We start from the raw sequence: 18285 nt of genomic DNA on the forward strand, positions 1-18285 counted from the left end.
CCATAATCATACATAATTTGTAGTCATTTTACTTGATTATTTTTTCTCTCCCTAGACAGAAACAAAAAGAAGGCCCTTGTCCTGTTCACCTCTGCATCCTGCACCTGTGAGGCACTCATTTATTGAAGACATGCAGCTTCCTTAAGCCTCTGTTTTTCAGCTATTAAAGGAAGATGGTAAGTTCTGTGCATTTTACCCCTTAGGGGTTTGTGAGGATCAGGTAAGATGAAGCAGGGTGGTCCCTGTGGTCTGTGACATAAGCAAAGCCACGGGGTCATTGTTAAGGCTGCTGCCTAAGGATTCTAGTTTTGCAGATGCTTTATCGTCACCGCAGTTCACTTCTCAGGTGGGACCGTGGCATCTTCACTAGAAACAATAGCTACAGCACTCCTCCCAGTTGAGAAACCTGGGAGTCTATTGAAAATAAATTAGTAATGCCTCCTTCTCAATGAAAAAGTCTCAGGAGATTTATAATTTTATTTTTTTTCTAAATGTACAGAATAACATAAATCAAAAGGAACAATAGTCTACCTTGTGTTTTGACTACTATGACCCTCTTCAACCTCTGCCAATTTTTATCTCATTTTTGTTTAACTTTATACACCAGAGTTTAATTTGAGAGCTGGTCAAGAAGACAGTGATGTATAGGTTACATCAAGTGCAGCTGAAATTACCCTGTCCCCGGGGACTTCGGGCCGAAGAGAGGACCCCCATCCTGACTCAGGGGGTAGGAGAGGGATGGTACACTTTGCCCCTTGCACCCAGCCTCCCTCCATCCAGCAGCCTTCATCGCTGCCTCTCATTTATTGATTTGGCTGGGTTTGAGGAGCTCACAAGATTGGGTCCATCCAGGGCTCAGGCTTTCCTGCATGGCCACTAGCTCAAAGCATCTGCCGCAGTGGATAATGTCATTTAAGGAACCAGAAAAGGAGTTCTATTAGCATGGATTTTTTTCTCTTCTTTCAATTGTTATCTTCTCTGGGAAAGCATGCCCAATTGGCAGTACAGTCCAGCCAAAAAGATGCTGGCCTTGCTTTTCTGCATGTCCAGAGCAGTGCACGACATCCCACAGATGACTAGATGAGAACTGATGCATGCATGAATGAATGAAATGAGATGTCTTCGGCTTCCTCATTATGGTTGGTGTTCCAGCTGGCCTCAAGTATTTTTGGATATGATACACACAAACAGATGAACTGGGTCACTGACATAAGAACTGGTGAGCTTCTTTCTGTCCTAGAAACTTCCCAAATGCAGCTTATGGGTTCTAGGGATTAGAAGGGGCATTGAAATCACCTCATGCACCCTTGTCTGTCACATCAGTGTTCCCCAAAGCAGCCTGACTGGGGGCTGGACAAGCTCTATTAAACACCTTTAGGGACAAGCCATTCATGCCGTGACCCACAGGTTAGCAATTTTTAAGTGTTCATTTCCTTCACGGCACTTATCACAGGTTGAAATTACACACTTGCGCAATTGTTTGATTAAAGTCTGTCTCCCCACTAGACCTGAAGAACACTGACAAGGTCTGTAATTAATTCACAAGAAAAGTCTGTTTGTTCACCTGTATCTCTAGGGTTGGGCACAGGGCTTAACATCTAGGAAGTGTTCAATAAGTATTTCTGAGTGAATGAGTCCAAAACAAACGGGATGGAGGGGATGCTGTGATTTGTTATCAGCAAAGCAGCAATGAGAACAACAGGTTAAGATGCCCAGGTACAGAATTCATATCATACCTGACCACCTGATGCACTCTCAGTCCAAAGGACAGTAAAGGGGTTAAGGGAGGCTTTAAAGGTAACTGGATTTGGGGACAAGGTGAATGCCAACAGCGGCAAATGTCTGTGGTAGATTCTTTTTTCTAGACCTTCATTGTCCAATAGAGTAGCTATTAGCCACCTGTGTGGCTACTGAGCACTTGAAATGTGGCTGGTCTGAATTGAGATGCATTGTAAGTGCACAATACACACCAGCTTTCAAATGTTTTCATGAAAAAAGAACATAAGATATGCCATTAATAATTTTTATATTGATCCAAAATGTTTTAGCTATAATTGGTTAAATGAAACATATTATTAAAATTAATTTCACTTGTTTCTTTTGCTTTTTTTAAAATGCAGCTACCATAAAATTTAGAATTGTGTATGTAGCTTGAATTATATTCTAGCTCTGTTCTGGAGGAAAGTCCTCGGAGGAGTTATTAATTGGTCGAGAGCCTTCACATGAATGCTCACCACTGAAACAGCTCAAGTTCTGTCTGTTCTACAGCCAGCATTGTGCTGGTACTTCACTACCTAGTTAAACACAGGTTTAACCTTTGACCCAGTAATTTTATTTTCAGGATATTATCCTGAAGAAATCATCTGAAATGTGAAAAAAATTCTTTATGCACAAAGTTATTAAATCTAGCTTATATAATATGATTGAAAACCAGGAAATAATCAAACATCTAAATAGTAGAAGAATAATATTAAATCTGCATCATCCATACAATGGAATAGTATGCAGTCATCAAAAACTCTGTTTACAAATAGTTTATTATTACATGACAAAGTCCTGTGAAACTGCACAAACAAAAATGCAAAATTCAATACTGCATACACAATACTACTGCAACTCAAATGGAAGAGCTCAGAAGGGAGCAAGCAGAAAGAGGCCTATGCAACTATTAACCAATGCTGTCTTTGGAGAATGAGATGATGAATGAGTTCTCTTTACTTCTTTGTATATTTTCAATTACATTTTATTTAATAAGCTTTTAATAAAGAGGATCATATCTTGTCTCAAGTGAAAAGGACCAATCTTAGGAGTTTGCCTCAGTGTTGTAAACAGCTGCAGGTGGGCACACCCATCAATCCCGGCTTGCCCCTTTGAGCATGTGCACTCACAAGGAAGACCCCTTTTTGCCAAAGTGCACCCTTCACAGCTTGTACCTGGTGGGTCATTCAGTCCCCTAGCCAAGTCAACATCTCTGCCACTGACTCAGGACTCCGCCTGGAGGGCAGCAGCTGCAGTGTATCTCCTCTTGTACTTCCCTCCCAGCACAGAGCTGGCACCAGCAGGGGCTCTGCAAGAATGCTGGCATCTGTGTTCCTTTCTGCTGCTGGCCCTGTACTGGGCCAGGGGAGGCCCACCTGGACGGCTGTTTCTAGGTGCCACCTTTGCCATGTAGCTCTGCGGGTTTATACAAAGTGGAGTCCTGGCCGGAGAGTGGAAGAAAAGAAGGCAGGCCAGTCCTACGCCATCCCCTGGTCACCTCTCTGTGGACCTGCTGCAGGTCACAGCTCTAAAGATGCCCCTTACTACAGTCCTTCTGCTTCTGGTCACCACTGTCATCCCACCGCCTTCAGGCTTCAGGGCCTAATAGTGCTGTTGCTCATGTCCTGTGCTTTTTCCTCATCTCTCCTGTCTCCTTTGCTAACAGCTTCTTTAAGAAATCCCCCCTGAATAATCCTAATTTGAGTGTGTCCTCTTTCCTGCCAGGACCCTGACTGAACTGACACAGGACTTCATTGAAAATGCACCATACAGTGTTCCTAGAAGATAGGCACAGAGCACATTCTGTGTGTGGTGTCCCCAAGCCTTGGGGCATGGAAGGTAGAGGCTGAGTTCTGGGACCAACAGACCTGAGTTTAAATTCAGGCTCTACCTGCATCTAATAGCCACCAGGTCCTCGATGCATCCCTTCACCTCTCCAGGTCTTGCCTTCCTTATCTGCAAAATAGGGTAAGGACACCTGCCTTTCACGAGTACTGTGCAGATGAAATGAGACGAGCTATCTAAATTTCTCAGTGGGTTGCCAGGCATGCAGCAAAACCCCAGCAAATAGTAGCTAACACTATTATTGCTGTCACCCACTGGGCCGTCAGACGTATGAATGCGAATGTCCCATCAGACTACCGTCTCCAGAGACACTCTGTGAGAGGGTCTGTACCCTCCCCATCCCCATCCTGGGCTGCAGAGACTGCAGGGAAGTCCCCCACACCCAGCTCCACACTCCACAATAGCCTGTGTAGGCGCCTGCACAAACATGAGGAGAGGAGCTTAGTCACAGAGCCAGAGGGAGGGGAGGAGAGCCAGCAGGAGATGAAGTGCATTTTGAGAAAAGCACTTGTTTATTTAAATATTGTCCTTATGAAATGTACCAGAATGAGAAATATGGGCAATTGTGATCAAAAGTGAGGGGGAAAGAGGATATAAATTATCAAAAATACAGGAAAGAATTATGAGACATTTGAAATAAAAATTTGCATCTTTAAAATATCTACTTCAACCTCAGAATGAGTGTATCTTTTAAAAGCTCTTTGGAAACACTTCCCTGCTCTCTTTGTCTCTTTTCTTTCTAAGGCATCTTCTCTTTAACTCCCTTTGGGAAACTTCTTATAAATGAGGATTTGCATCTCAAGGGATTACTCTGGTTAGGAAAGTGTTTTATTAAAAAATATATGTTTGCCACAGAATGCTGAGGGCTATAATTAGCTGGTCCCTTCTGTTTTATTTTAAAAGACTGTATGGCCAAGTTCTAATTAAACATATTCTCAGGACGTTTGAAATGTGAAGGTGCCTCAGAAATGGGCACCAAAATGAAAGAAATGAAGGCATGGGGATGTAATCCAGAATGCGGACTCTCTGGCCACAGTGTACATAGCAGCTTAGTCTCACTGCTGTTCCCTAGTACACAGCTACTGTGATTAGTAAGCCAGTCCCAGCTTATTGTTGGTGGGATCCCACCCTGCATGTGGGAGGCAGAGTCCGGAGCTGGGATTCTGGGGACCTGAGGGTGTGATAGGTTATCATGTCTAGAGTAAGGGTTGCTAATTTGGCTGCCAGCTCTGACATTCTGATTATACATTTGGATGTGTTCCTTTGCCTAGTTCTTGCCACATAGCATAACAATGATCCAAATGTCCATCCTTCCTTGTACTTTGTTCAGGAATAAAATATGAGGCCATGGCAACCTGCTCTTGATGGTGCTATATAAAACCAGACTGGCTCAATTAAGAGAGGCAGTGCTATGCCCTCATTCATAAAATGGGTATAGAGTGATGCCTATGTGTCTCCCTTTGGAGAAGCAAATGACCTGGAAATGGAAATACTCTTTCAGCATGCAGCAGGATGGGCTAGGAGCCCACAAGAGTTAAGAGCTTAGAAATACCTCTTCGGAGTTGTCCCACATTGACACCCAGATCACTCTTTGCAAAGCACTTGCCTATCCACTCTAACTTCTCTAGAAGCAAGCGGAGTGCTCAGTCATTGCTGGTGGGGACTCAATACGATACTGTCACTTTGGAAAACAGTTCAACAGCTTTTTATAGAATCAAACATAGTCTTATGATCTGGCAAACCCACTTCTAGGTATTGAGACCCAGGAGAAAGGAAAAGTTAAGTTCATACAAAACCTGTGAGCCCATGTTTACAGCAGCTTTATTCATATTTCCACAAACTAGAAACAAACCAACTGATGCAAACTGTGGTGTACCCATACCAACTACTGATACACTCAACAATGTGGATACATCTCAAATACCTTACACTAAGTTAAAGATGCCAGACTTAAAAGGTAACATACTGCATAATTCCATTTATATTACATTTTGGAAAAGGCAACACAATAGGGATGAAGAGCAGCTCAGTGGTTCCTGGATTGGGGAAGCCGAAGTGAAGGGCAGGAGGATACTCTGAGCCCAAAAGGGCTGTACAAAGTAGTGTTTTTGAGTGATGGAACTGTTCTAAATCTTGTCTGTAGTGGTAGGTACATGACTTCATGAATTTGTCAAACTCAGAGAACTATATACTGAAAGAGTGGATTTTACTCTATGCAAATTAAAAAATAAATTTTAAAAGCCCTGAAGGCTTGGTGGTGAATGTGATGGTTGTTCGAGGTTGGCTCCCACCCCCATATTCATTTTGTCCTACAGGGATTCTCATTAACCTAATCAAGGCATGGCGTTTCCTGGTGACAGCTACTGCTCCACAGAGGTGGCCCTCGAAAGCCAAAGGAAGGATATAAATTACATGGGTCAATGAAAAGTTTTTCATTTATTCTTTTTTCCTATTGGGTGTAGACAAAGAAGCAAGCAGTTCTACTGACCACTTGTGGCCCTCTTGAAATCATGAGACAAAACACCTTAAGGATGAGAATACAGAGCTAAGAGTGAGAGGGCAGAGGAAAGTGAGTTTCTGTTTGTATAACAGAACCAGGATTCACCACTAGATAATTTCCTTAAGCCAGTGTGAGTAGAGGACTGTATTACTTGCCGTCAAAACATCCTAGGAAATGCAATACTAGGATCTCCTTGATACACTTCTGCTCTGATCCATGACCCCAAGGCAAGTTGAAACAAACTGGGCAGTAAAAAATGCACATGAAACAAAAGGACACATACATCTAGCAGAAAATGGGAAAAGGACTTGAACAGGTACCTTGGGACATCTAGCAGAAAATGGGAAAAGGACTTGAACAGGTACCTTGGGACTAAGGAAACCCAAATGATCAGAAACAAATCAAAAGGTACTCAGATCTCCTTAGCCATCTTGGAAATGCAAATTAAATACTCTGAGACAGCAAACACAACCATTAAATTAGGAAACATTAAAAAGAAGGGGGAAAAAAAGCTAATAATATCACATGCTCACAACAATGGAATACGATGGGGACATTTAAAAACTGCTGTGGGAGTGAAAATTGACATAATCACTTTGGGAAACAAGTGGGAGTTGCAGATACACATACTTTATGACCAAGCAAGCTCACCCCTACATATATGTACAGCAGACAAACCCTCTCACATGTGCACAACACATGAATAAGTGCATTCACTGTGACTTTTTTTCATGACAGACAAAAAAACTGGGAAAAAAAGGAAAACCTATTAGATTGCAATATATTCATTGTCAGCAGCTTTGAAAATGACCAAATGCATGCATCCATGTGGTGAAATTTTACAAACAGAATGCTGAGTGAATGAAACAAGATACCAAATAATTCACTCTGTGTGCTTTCATTTATGTAGTTTAAATACAGGCCCAGGGACTGGCACCTAAGCGTTAAACTACAAAGCAAGATGATAATGTGGCCACTATCAAGGCCGAGAAAGTGATGGCTGTCTGGAAAGGGAACTGGGATTGGGAAGATCAGGGGGGCTTCTGGTGATTAAGTGGTGGTGATGCAGAAGTTGGCCTTATCATTATAATTTCAACTCTACACATATGATTTACACATTTTTCTACATTTTTAATATATCTCACACACAGAAACATAGGAAGTCAAAAATCAGATCCCAGAGAAATGCCAAAAACCAGGAAGAAGCCAGGAATGTGGAATCACCGACTCTGAGTGAGGAATGCGGGAAGATTGGCCCCAAAGACTGTTTATTTCTTTGCCATTTATTCCAGCCAGAGGCCTTTTAAAAGTATCTGCATCTTAAGTAGAAACTGTATCCTTTGAAAAGTATCAATTCTCTTTTAAATTTCCCATAAGTGTTAATCTTACAGAGTGCTCTTACTGGGTCATTACAGTTTAGATCAGAATCTGTTCCTTACAAGAGTCTACAAAGACTTAAGACTGAAGTCCTATCCAACTGCTCCTATTTGCCTAGAGATCTTTCATTTAAAAAATTCAATCATCAGAGCAGAAATGCAGGGAGCCACACCCAATGCCTCTTGAGTAAGTAAAATACATACTGTAGCATCCAGGTATAAACTTCATGCAGTTTCCTTGTAGAAAATACCTTCATGCTCTTTTTTGAGCCTATTCACTCTATTTTAAATATAAATTTAACATGCTCAGAAGGCTGTTTCCAAGAATACATCAGTTTAGGAAGGCAACAAGTAAGAAGCTGACACTGAGTTAGAAACAGACAGGAAAACATTTCAACACTCCTTGGCTTCTGGAGGCATTTATTGTAGGGACAGCAATGAAATACTAAATTAGAAATTGACTGGAACCCCTTTTAAAAAAATCAGGAATGTGTGCAGTGCATAATAAATGATTACCATCAAATGTTTAGCAAATCTTATCCTTCAGAAAATTAAGTTTTATAGATATTTTCCTGTAAAGAAGTCATTCTGGGAGAATGCTAGAGATATTACAGTAGTCCCCTTTATCTGTGGTTTTTGCTTTCCATGGTTTCAGTACCCCGTGGCAACTGCAGTCTGGAAGCAGATGATCCTCCTTCTGACCTATGGTCCAAAGGTCAACAGTATCAAATGTTACATCACAATGCCTAGTCATTCGCAGTCTTTATCTTGTCATATAGGCATTTTATCTCTCACATCTTCACAAGCAGAAGGGTGATTGCAGTAAAATAAGACATTTTGAGATAGAACATTTGTACAATTTTTATTACAGTATACTATTATAATCATTCTATTTTATCACGTTATTGTGGTTAATCTCTTACTGTGCCTAATTGATAAAGTAAGTTTTATCACAGGTATGTGTGTTTAGTATAAATAGGATTTGGTCCTAACTAGTTTCAGGCATCCACTGGTGGTCTTAGAATATACCCACAGATAAAGGGGGATAGATATAATCTAAGTCCCTGTAAGCTATGTGTACATAGATACACACACACACACACACACATATATATACACACACACATACATATACACATAACTATATGTTCATGCACATAGCTGTATATTGGGAAATATTCTATAGTGTTAGTGTGTGTGTGTGTGTGTGTGTGTGTGTGTGTGTGTGTGTATGTGTGTGTGTGAGTGTGTGGTGGTTTAGATCCCATTAAATAATTCAGGATTTGGAAGGAATTCACCTTGATAGCTGAACAATTGTGGAATAGCTCCATCCTCAGAACAAAATGACCTTTTCATCAAGCTACAAAACATTAAAGGTTAAAGAATGTTTGAAAGGAAGTTAATACTTTTAAAACATTGGGGAAATTGCCATCCTTTCAAACTGAGAGGGAAGTGCCCAATGGCACATATGAGCACTGTTGTTGGGAGGTGCCATACATTTGCATTGCCTGCTGCATTCAAAACTATGAATGAACCCACCTCAGCAGGCAATGAGAAGAGGCAGATCTGTAATGGGCACAGCATGGGAGCTCGCACAAGGAACTCCTAGTAGTCTGGGTCCTAATTGCAATTTTGAAGTCACATTTCTTCTTCTTGCAAGTAGCAAGCTATATCAGAGAGAGAAAATCAATGAGAGTGTCGGATTTTCCAGGTTTCTATTTTCCATCTGACCTGGATGGTGCAAATTCCAGTTGCTACTAGCAGGAAAAGAGAAATATCAGTGAGGTCCCTCACCAACCCCCTTCCTTTAATTAGCTCCAAGAAAGGCTGAAGGAACCTATCTGTCTTATTTGCCCTGCAAATGCCCAGTCTTCCCAAGAAGTCAGGAGCCTATGCCCTGCTGTGCCTTTAGCAACACCCCCTTCCTTTCTTTTTGCCTCACTACAAGTGCCTGCTTGCAACTGCAGGTGCATCCAGCCTCACCCTGGCTATAAGCCTTTATCTTCAGGAAGATGTGACTCTCTTGAAAAGGTGTGGCTAACCTTTTCACAGTGACTGGATGAGGGTCAACTACTATGTACCAACCTCCTCACCGAAGCACCAACATGCATCATTCCAGGTAAGCCCTACTAGTACCTGGGCAGTGGGCTCTAGTATGACTTGCCCACAGGCACATAGCTAGTAGTAACACTGCTCCCATTCAAACTCTGGTCTGACCCTACAAGCTTGTGACATGTAGCACAAAGAACCTAAAGCTTCAAAGGGCATCTCCAGGTTTGATCAAAGTTTTCCTTCCAAAGTCCCTACTCAGTGCTTAGGATGGAGAGAGATGCCCCATTTTGGAGATAAAAGAGATGAGAGTCAAGTAGGCTGCAACTGAAGATTCTCTGTAAAAGCAGGGAGGCCCTCTTCTGTACCTGAACCTACTCCTGTCCCCAGTCATTTTCCCAGTGTATCTGCAGCAAGCCCAGGGCCAGGGCCCCTTCTCTTCTGCCAGAACACTCCTGAAAACCTTAAACCATGCAAAAGGCTTCTTAATGATTAATTCCCTTATATGTGTAGCATATTTTGAGGGTATTGATAATTTCTGTAAGGTGGTCAAAAGCCAAAATTCACTCTCTAAAATCTGTGTCCAGTACCTACTATATTTTTTCTATGTATATTTACAGTCAGTTAATCAGCCTGAAGTCAGGCTCTGAGAGCACCCCCACCTCCCCACCCCCATCCAGGTGAATGGCTGCAGATGACTGACTTAAGCTAAGTGTGCATCTCAGAGAGAAGTTGAGGATCACCTGGGCTGTAACTCAGACTTCCCTGAAGCCTGAACACCACCTGTAGGTCCTTTTGACTGGGAGCAGGGGTGGAGGTCAAGCACTCCCTGTGGCAGTTGTTAGTGGGACCCCACTCTAAGTCCCCTTGAGGTGGAAAAAGATCAGTAGACAGAACACTGAACAGTAGAGAAAGATAGGCACTTCTAAGAACTCTGTACAGTATCTCCAGATGAGCCTGTAGGTGCAGGGCAGACCTGGCAACAGATGGTCTATGGAGGTGGGGATGGGGTGGGGATGCTCAGCGGACAAGAGATATTTGTTGTTCCTTGATGGAAGCCACACTAGTATCCTGTGCAAAAGTGTGTGCTGAGTCCTGAGCCACAGACAGGGTCCAGGCCAGGAGGCCAGCTCACCTGGTGCCTATGGAGTCCAGCTGTCTTGCCAGACAGAGGCCAGCAACAAGAGCCTGTCCCTCTTAAGTGCACCTGAACTTGCACTTATTTCTACACCCCTCCTAGCTGAGAGTCTACACCCTGACCTGCACTATACACACGTCCTTTGCACACTCATGGGAGCTCCTGCTGTAAGGTCTGGGAGCTTCCTCCAGGACCTGCTTTCCCATACGGGTTCTTCCCTGCTGAAGCCCATTGTCAGCATACAGGAATTGCCTGCTTTTCCCAGAGGCCAACCTCCCACAGTTAGGCAAGGTTTGCAGCTCCAGGCAGGGTACAGGCTCTGGAGCGCCCCAACCTAGTCCTAGCTCCCAGCACCCTTGGTCTCAGCATACAGTCGGTCGCCTCAGGGCGATTGGATTTGTCTGCTCCAGAAATTTCAATATTGGAGGGCTTTGGGTAGGGTGGTTGTGGTCTGGGGTGGGCAAGAGTCTTGTCCTGACGCTATGCCAATGGAGTAAACATACTGTGTTAATGTAAATGCTAGATTTATGAGGGAAACCGAGGGAAGGGAGCTGGAACGAAGGGGCTACAGCTCTTCTTTTAAAGCCTTCCTCGGTGTCACAACCTGCGTCTGCAATCCATCAACGCGTCCGAGTACAAGACCCAAGGGGAGACTGCAGCGCGCCTAGTCCTGAAGTCCACCCCGAGAGCACCTTTAGCCTACCATCTCCCCGCCCAACTAGCGCCTCCTGCCCCTGGGCGGCAGCGGCTGCCCCTGCTGTCCTTTCTGTAGAGCGCGCTCAGGAAGAGGTTGTACGGCCATCTCCCGCTGCGGGCTCAAAGGGGGAGCCCCAACCCCGTAACCCCGTCCTAATTTGAATATTTCATTGGCTGCCACCGGTCTGGTCAATTTATCATGCAAATACCGGTGCCTTCCACGCTGGAAAGGAGCCACCGCCCGCGCAGAAGAGCGGCGCCCGATTGGTGGCCGAGACAACGGCATTTGTAATATTTTTCTTTGGGCATTAGAGTCATTTACCAATGCCATCGTTGCAACGCCAGGCACTGAATCACAAGCCACTTAAAGGGTTTTATTGACAGCTTTGAAACTTTTTAACATGTTCTTTTATTTTAAATCAATTGTCAACCTACTTGGGACCTCACCTCCCCCTCAACTAAAAAGCTGCAGCAACTAAAAACTACTTTGTTCCCTCGGGATGTGTGCGCGGGGTAGCTGCCCCTGCCTTGTCACAGGGAGAAGGACTCCACCTCTTTGGAGTGAGCACATGGTGGACCCGAAATAAATATAACCTTTGTGAATTCTTAAGAGGTCAATGAGAGACTGGTAGAATGGAAAACATAAAAAGAAACCAGAGAGATAGGAGTTAGGAAGAAAGAGATGGAGGAAACAGAAGCGGCAGAATGAGTAAGAGAGAAGGAAGAATTCAGAGCTTCTCCGCAGACGAGGAAAATCTTTGAGTTAGCAAAGCCACTGAGATCAGAAAATAGCGCCTACAAATAATTCAACTCTTCTGACCACCCTGTCCCAAAGAACTCAGGCTCTCCTATTCTGGAAACACACGTGATAGGCACCAAGTTTCAAGAAATAAAAATGAGAAAGAACGGAGGCCCCAGTCCTGTGTCCTCTGTTTTGTACCTGCCCGCCTGAGAATAGGGCTGGGTCTTTCCAGTTTGTAAATTCAGGGACAAACACAAAACCATCATGTGTAAGACAGGGAAGAGCGATATATGAAAAGAGAAAAGGGAAACGAGATTGTCTTCTCTTGCAAATTCCCTGGCTGAGGTCACCAGGCGTGCAAAGCTGGGCTGTCTGGTCTGCAAAGATGTTTGATTTCTGAGACCTCCTCCTCATCTTCCTCCTTTTTTTTTTTCCCCTGGGGTTCCTATACTCAAGGAGCCTGCAACTCAGTCTCGCATTGGGTTGCCCATGCATTGACTCATATATTTGCTCATGCCAGCAGTTCTGGTATCAGCGCGGGGAGAAATGGGCACCTCTGCTTTCCGGTTAGCAAAGTGCTGCTCTCCTCCAGCCAGGGCTGAGCCTCACCGTAGCTGCAGCTGTCTCGAGCATAGTTTTTTTTTTTTCCCTGTATTTTTCTTTTAAGCTCGCAAAGGGCACCCTGTGGTTTCAAAAAATCCATTTCACCCAGAATGGGATAAAACATGCCTCGCTGTAGCGAGAAATTCTGGAAATTGCCAGCGCCACTCAGGTTGGTGCATAGGATTTGACCAAAGAGGATTTACACAGTAATTGCACCCTCCAAGCTGGACTTAATGCATATCTGTCCTGCGACTGAAAAACAAATACTACTATTTATTTTCTTTATTTATAATCTTCTCTCTCCTAAAAAAAGTTTCTTGAGGTTTCTATAAATGATTGAGCTTGAAAGAATTACAGAAGGGCGAGTACAAGCTAAATTTCCTATCCAAATCTGAATATGTGGGACTCAGAGCACAGGAAAGCATGGGGGATCCCCGGCCCATCTTGGGAAACCCCAGAAGGTAGCCCCTAGGAATCACCCAACTAGAGATGGGTGTGCTGTGGAATACCAGGTTCCCCTCAGGTACCCATGTTCCCTCCCTCCCTGCTCCCTCCCTATTAGTAGGTGTATTGGCTTTTGTTTCTGTTTTTAACACGTTTATTAACTGCCAGGAAGTACTGAGCCAAAAAAAAATATGAGGCATCCAGGAGAGGCACCTGGGGACCCTGGTTTCCTAGGGAACTTAGACAAGACAGCATCCGGCCAAAGTTCTCCCTGTCCAGTCATGGTCAGGAGTTCAGGGCCGCTTGCTCAGTCCGCCCCCAGAAAACCGCGGGCATCAAGGTTGGCCCTGGAAGATGGCAGGCCCTTTTGCCTTTGAGTCCTGTGGTCCTAGTGGGAATGGCCGGCATGCAAATAAGAATAGCTGGCAAGGCTGGACCAGACCTCTGTGCACTGAGCTCCAAGAAAACACAAAGTAGTAAGCTCCATGTCTGAGGGGAAGGGTTGGGAACTTGTATACCAGTGTGTGTTTTTGGGGGAGGAAGAGCGCTTCACACCCCCAGCACCAATTTTTACTTTGGGTTGAGAGATGTCTCCTACTTCTCTTTGGAGATTGATTCCCCCCACTACTGCCCACCCTAGCTCACACCTGGGTGCGCCTGATGCAGCTCCCCAAAGGCTCCACAGAGGTGGCATTAATATACCGCTCCAATTTTCGAAGGTTTATTTCACGTCAAAACTGTAAAAGTTCTGGGGAGAATTTACAGACAAAACATCTGGTTCGTTAAAACAAAGCTACCGGAGAAAGAAACAAACTTCGCTGCTGTGTAAATGCACTTTTAGCAAACAATTTATCGCTTGGCGAGGGCCTGCCCCCAGGGTCCAAGTCCTTTGCGCTTTGTCAGGAGCTGAGGTCCGCAGCCCAGTTACTGGCTAAGCGACGCAGGTGGTGGCAGGCGGCAGTCAGCTTCTCTGCACCCAGGGCTCTTCCAATCCTGCCTAGCCCAGACTGTGGTGAGAGGAGGAACGTGGAAGGGGGCAGACCTGAGCACCAGCGTTCCTTGCAGACACAAGCAGAACACTTGGCACCAGCTCCCCTGGCATTGTTGGGCTGGCATTCAGCTCCCCAAAGGACCGCTGCCAGGGCAGATGCCCTCACACCTTTAAGTGGGGTGCAGGCTCCCAGAATGTTCTACCTGACACGCCCTTTCTGTATAGGCGGCCTGTGCCTCTCTGAGGCCACAGAGAAAACTCTCTGAGGTCTGGGCTTTGGCCTCTGGGTTCAAGTCTACCCTGGCTACCCATCTGGGACCCGCAGCTTCAAGGACGCCTTTCCTTAAGTCTTTTCCTTCAGTGACCATCCCAAATAAGGACACACCTCAGCCTCGCTCTGATCAGCTGGGCTGTCACCCACTGCCCTCAATCGCACCTTGAACACAACCTCGGCTGCCTCCAGGCGGTGGCCGGACTGCTCCTTCCCTGACATGTCCTGTCCGACTTCTGTGATCGACATGTTCCGGGCCAGCTCCCTGCCTCCAGCACACTGCTCTGATTCACGCCTCGTTTGAATTTTTTTTTTGAACTCTGGGGTGAGGCTCAGGTTAGCAAAGCTCAGGGATGCTCCCGGGGTGAGACAGACGCACGTAGGTAGGCCCAAGGAGTGGGGCCTGCGGCAACTTGAGTTCGTAAGGCTGGAGTCAGACTTCTAACCCCTGAAGAAGCGGCACTGGGGAGCATTTATACAACAGACTCAGCCCCCACCTCAGAGGGGGAGCTGGGTTCCACTGGGCCCAAGGCGCAATCTTGGGGGCCAGTCAGGAGTTATCTTCATGGTCCCTGGGAATTTTCTGGGCTCAGAAACGTTACCACCCAGCGGTGGGAGAGCCACCTGGCTATAGTAGGAGCTGCCAATTTCCCCTATGGGCATATCGTTGTGTTGCTCCACTGCCCCTCAGCCCACCTTCACTTCTAATTTTAGTAGTTTAAAGAATTTCCAGCAACGAGGCACCTTCCAGAGGTTGGGAGTATCTAACTGGCTTAGGAGTTTACTTTTTGCATGACTCACTCGTCGAAGTTACCAAGAGCTCGCTCGTATTGGCAGAAGCCTGTTGTTGCTTTTTAAAGGTATCTGCAACAGTTCAAAGGGGGGTAAAAAAGATTTCTACATAGCATGTCTTCTAGAGAATTCTAGCTCCTGCGAGGGGTGCGGGCTTTTTTTGCCCTCTAGTCTAGCGTAAAAACAGTTCGGCCGCTCCCTGTAGTGCGGTCCCTCCTTCCCGTAGGAAGGCGCCCCAGCGAGCGCCGCGCAGCGGTGTCTGGCCTCTTCCGGACCCGCGCAGACCTTCGGCGCTCGCCGGCAGAGCAGTTCCTGTGTCCCCTTTAACTCGCGAATCGCGGAACTAACAAACGCACAGGTTTTGACTCGCTTGTTTAGTCGACTCGGAGCTGCAGAACTCACTACGCAGCCGGACAGAAATTTTTGCAGTAGAAATAAAGTCAGGTAAAGTGCCGGGTACAGCCGCCCCGCAGATGTCGGAAGAGTAGGTCCTCCGTACGCCCTGCCCCTCAAGTTCTTAGAGGGAGGACACAGAGGGCCTTTTGACCCAGCCAGACTGATCAAGGACAAATGTGAAGATGTTTGTCTTCTAGACAGTGTACGGCGTGGTTCAGGTGGTGGGGGTCGGCGGGGTGTGGGGGGCAAAGCAAGAAGCAAAAGCGGGGGAACATGCAACCACAGCCTAGGTCAGCGCTGTTAGAGAATGTCCTCAGGAACTCCCCGCAAAACTCTGGCTCCCCAAACATATAGCCCGGTCCCTTTTCCCTCTGTAAGTAACAGAATTACAAACTGCCACCCAGACACCATTTCTCCTAAAACTGGGCCCCTAGATTTCACTGGATCCGCGTTTTCTTCTCCCCTCTTGCTCCTCACTGTAATCGTGTGTCACGCAGCAGCCAGGCGGGGCCTGGCAAAGTTTTAGCTTGAGCCATTTCGGCTAAGATTTGCTTGGAGACCTCGACAGCCCCAGACTCGGCCCAGCTAAAGCGGGTTTAAGCCCCAATATTCAGGGAACTTCTGGGTTTATAGTGTGCTTAGTGCGGGTTTGGGAAGCTTCTTTTTCGTCTCTCCTGCGCCACACCCAGTCCACAGAAAAGGGTCAAGAGAACTTGGTGGAATGCGAGGGTGAGGTTGACATTGTCTCTTTCCATCTGTTCCATCCCTAGAATGGCCTGCTAAATTAGTCACTTTTTGAAGTCCTAATATTAAAGAGGTTGCGTGTGGCTTAAGAACACCGTAGAGATGGAAGTTCAAGACTGTGCCAAGCCTGGCCGGAATATGGTTTGTGTTCGGGCAACGCGGCACAGTCGCTGTAAGCACTCCGCATAGCCCGTGTTGTGAGTGACGAGCTGTCGCTGCGATGTGCAGCTCATGGACACTGATGGATGCGTCAATGGTTGGACGGACAGATGTTAGGGCGGATTGCAGAGCGCGCGGCGCCTAATCAGGGGAGGGCGAGGCAGATATCGCGCTGTGGCTGCGGGCAGCGCGGAGACCGAAGCTCAGGCTACCGCCGGCAGGGGGAGGAGGCAGAGGGAACTGCGGTTTGGAGAGCAGCGCAGGGAAGGAAAGGAGGAGGGGGAAGCACGAGCCAGGGCGAAACTCTCAGCCATCAGTGCGCGGCACCCAGCGCTGTGTACCCGCCACAACCGGCGCGCCTAAGTGGGCACTCAGAACCGGGAAGGTGAGCCGGGGTCGGGCAGAAGCTGACCTTGCGTGGCGCCTACCTTCCTCCAGGGATGAGGGCCCGGCGCTGCGACTAGAATCGTGAGGCCACGGGCGGCGTCTGCCAACTCACCGTTTCCTCGTTCGCAAGAAGCGTTTCATGCCCCACGGCCGCGTCTCCCTGGCCTGGAGGGGCAGTAGTAGCTTCGGCCTCTGCGGCCGCAGACACCAACTGCACGCTGCGCCCCCGCCCCCGAGTTGCCATACACGGCCAGTCCCGGAGCCCAGCTGCAGCCAGACTCCGAATCCCCGCGACCGCCCGGGGTCTGCACCCCGCAACTCAGTGCGCTCCTGCGCGCGCAAAGGCGCTGGAGGCGGCTTTATAGCCCGGGAGGATGGCGGCGGCACATCTGCATTCAGGGAGGCGTCTGGATCGAGCCCAAGCCCGCAGGCTGGGGAAGAGCGGAGACTTTTGATCTTACCGTCAGGGTGAGATCACGGTCTCCTTTCTAAAAGAAAAGAAAGCATGACTGTGAACTTTTAAAACAAACTTGCCAAAACAATCACAAAGAAAAAAATAAAGAGGAGTCCAAAAGAAGAGAGAGAAGCTAAAAAAGAAACATAGAGGGGGGGGAGGGCGGGGGGAGAAAGAAACGAAGGAAGAAGGAGGCCGGGGTTTGCAGCTCCGGGAACATTCTGCAGCCAGTCCCAGGGCGCGGGGCTCCGGCCCTCGCCAGGGCTATTGGACGCGGGGCCCAGGGGAGACCCTGAGCCCTAGCAGACACTCCCAGGAGAAGCGCTGCCTTGGGGATCGTGGGCCTGGAGGCCGCCCCCATACTCCCACCACCGCAGCCCGGCAGCGCCTGGAGCCAGCCCCGCCGCGGCCGCCCCATTCCCGGCCCGAGAGCTGGCCCAGGGAGACGCAATCGAGCCCGCAGCGCATCGATGCGCCGCCGCCCGCACTGCTCCGGCTCCGGCTCCCGCTCGGCCGTGGCCGCCCGGGGGTCGTCCCGATGAGCTCCAGCTCACCCGCGCCCTCGCGGCCGCCGGTAAGTGAGCCCGCGTTGCCCCACCGCCCACGCAGCCCTGCCAGCTCCTCCTCTTCGCGGCCCGCCCGTCCGGCCCGACCGGCGCCTCGGCGACCCCAATCACCCAATCAATAATCAATTATTTTAGCTCAGTAGTGCCAGCAGGCCGGGCTCAGGGCGCGGCGGCCTCTCTCGGGGGTGCCCCGGGGCGGGGGATGGGTTTGGGAGCCCGAGTTTCTGCCTCCGCCCCCGTCCCGCCCTCAGATCCGCGGGCGCTCAGGGTGGGGGGCGCGGCCCAGCGCCTAGGGGGCGAGGGGCGGGGTGGAGGGACCGAGATCTTCCCTGTCAGGAGCGGAAACTTGCAGGCACCCCCTCCCAACCGACCCC

The 18285-nt window shown here is 47.6% G+C and overlaps 1 protein-coding gene and 2 long non-coding RNA genes across 3 annotated transcripts in view; 2 read left to right on the plus strand and 1 right to left on the minus strand.

Annotated features, from left to right (window-relative positions):
- Positions 1-678: 678 nt before the first annotated feature.
- LOC130681074 (uncharacterized) lies at positions 679-9030 on the plus strand. The gene is made up of 3 exons (XR_008994140.1): positions 679-6419; positions 6465-8706; positions 8741-9030. It is a non-coding gene; the product is annotated as an uncharacterized LOC130681074 (long non-coding RNA).
- Positions 9031-13267: 4237 nt separating this feature from the next.
- LOC130681073 (uncharacterized) lies at positions 13268-18016 on the minus strand. The gene is made up of 3 exons (XR_008994139.1): positions 17900-18016; positions 13799-17379; positions 13268-13607 (listed from the first exon to the last, which is right to left on the minus strand). It is a non-coding gene; the product is annotated as an uncharacterized LOC130681073 (long non-coding RNA).
- Positions 17398-18285, plus strand: part of TSHZ3 (teashirt zinc finger homeobox 3) — a 70671-nt gene continuing 69783 nt past the window's right edge. The window contains exon 1 of the mRNA XM_036929827.2: positions 17398-17919. The gene's annotated coding sequence lies outside the window, so the exon portion shown is untranslated. The remainder of the gene's footprint in view (positions 17920-18285) is intronic.

The sequence above is a fragment of the Manis pentadactyla genome, chromosome 15 (genome assembly GCF_030020395.1).
Source record: "Manis pentadactyla isolate mManPen7 chromosome 15, mManPen7.hap1, whole genome shotgun sequence".
Taxonomy (NCBI): Eukaryota; Metazoa; Chordata; class Mammalia; order Pholidota; family Manidae; genus Manis; species Manis pentadactyla.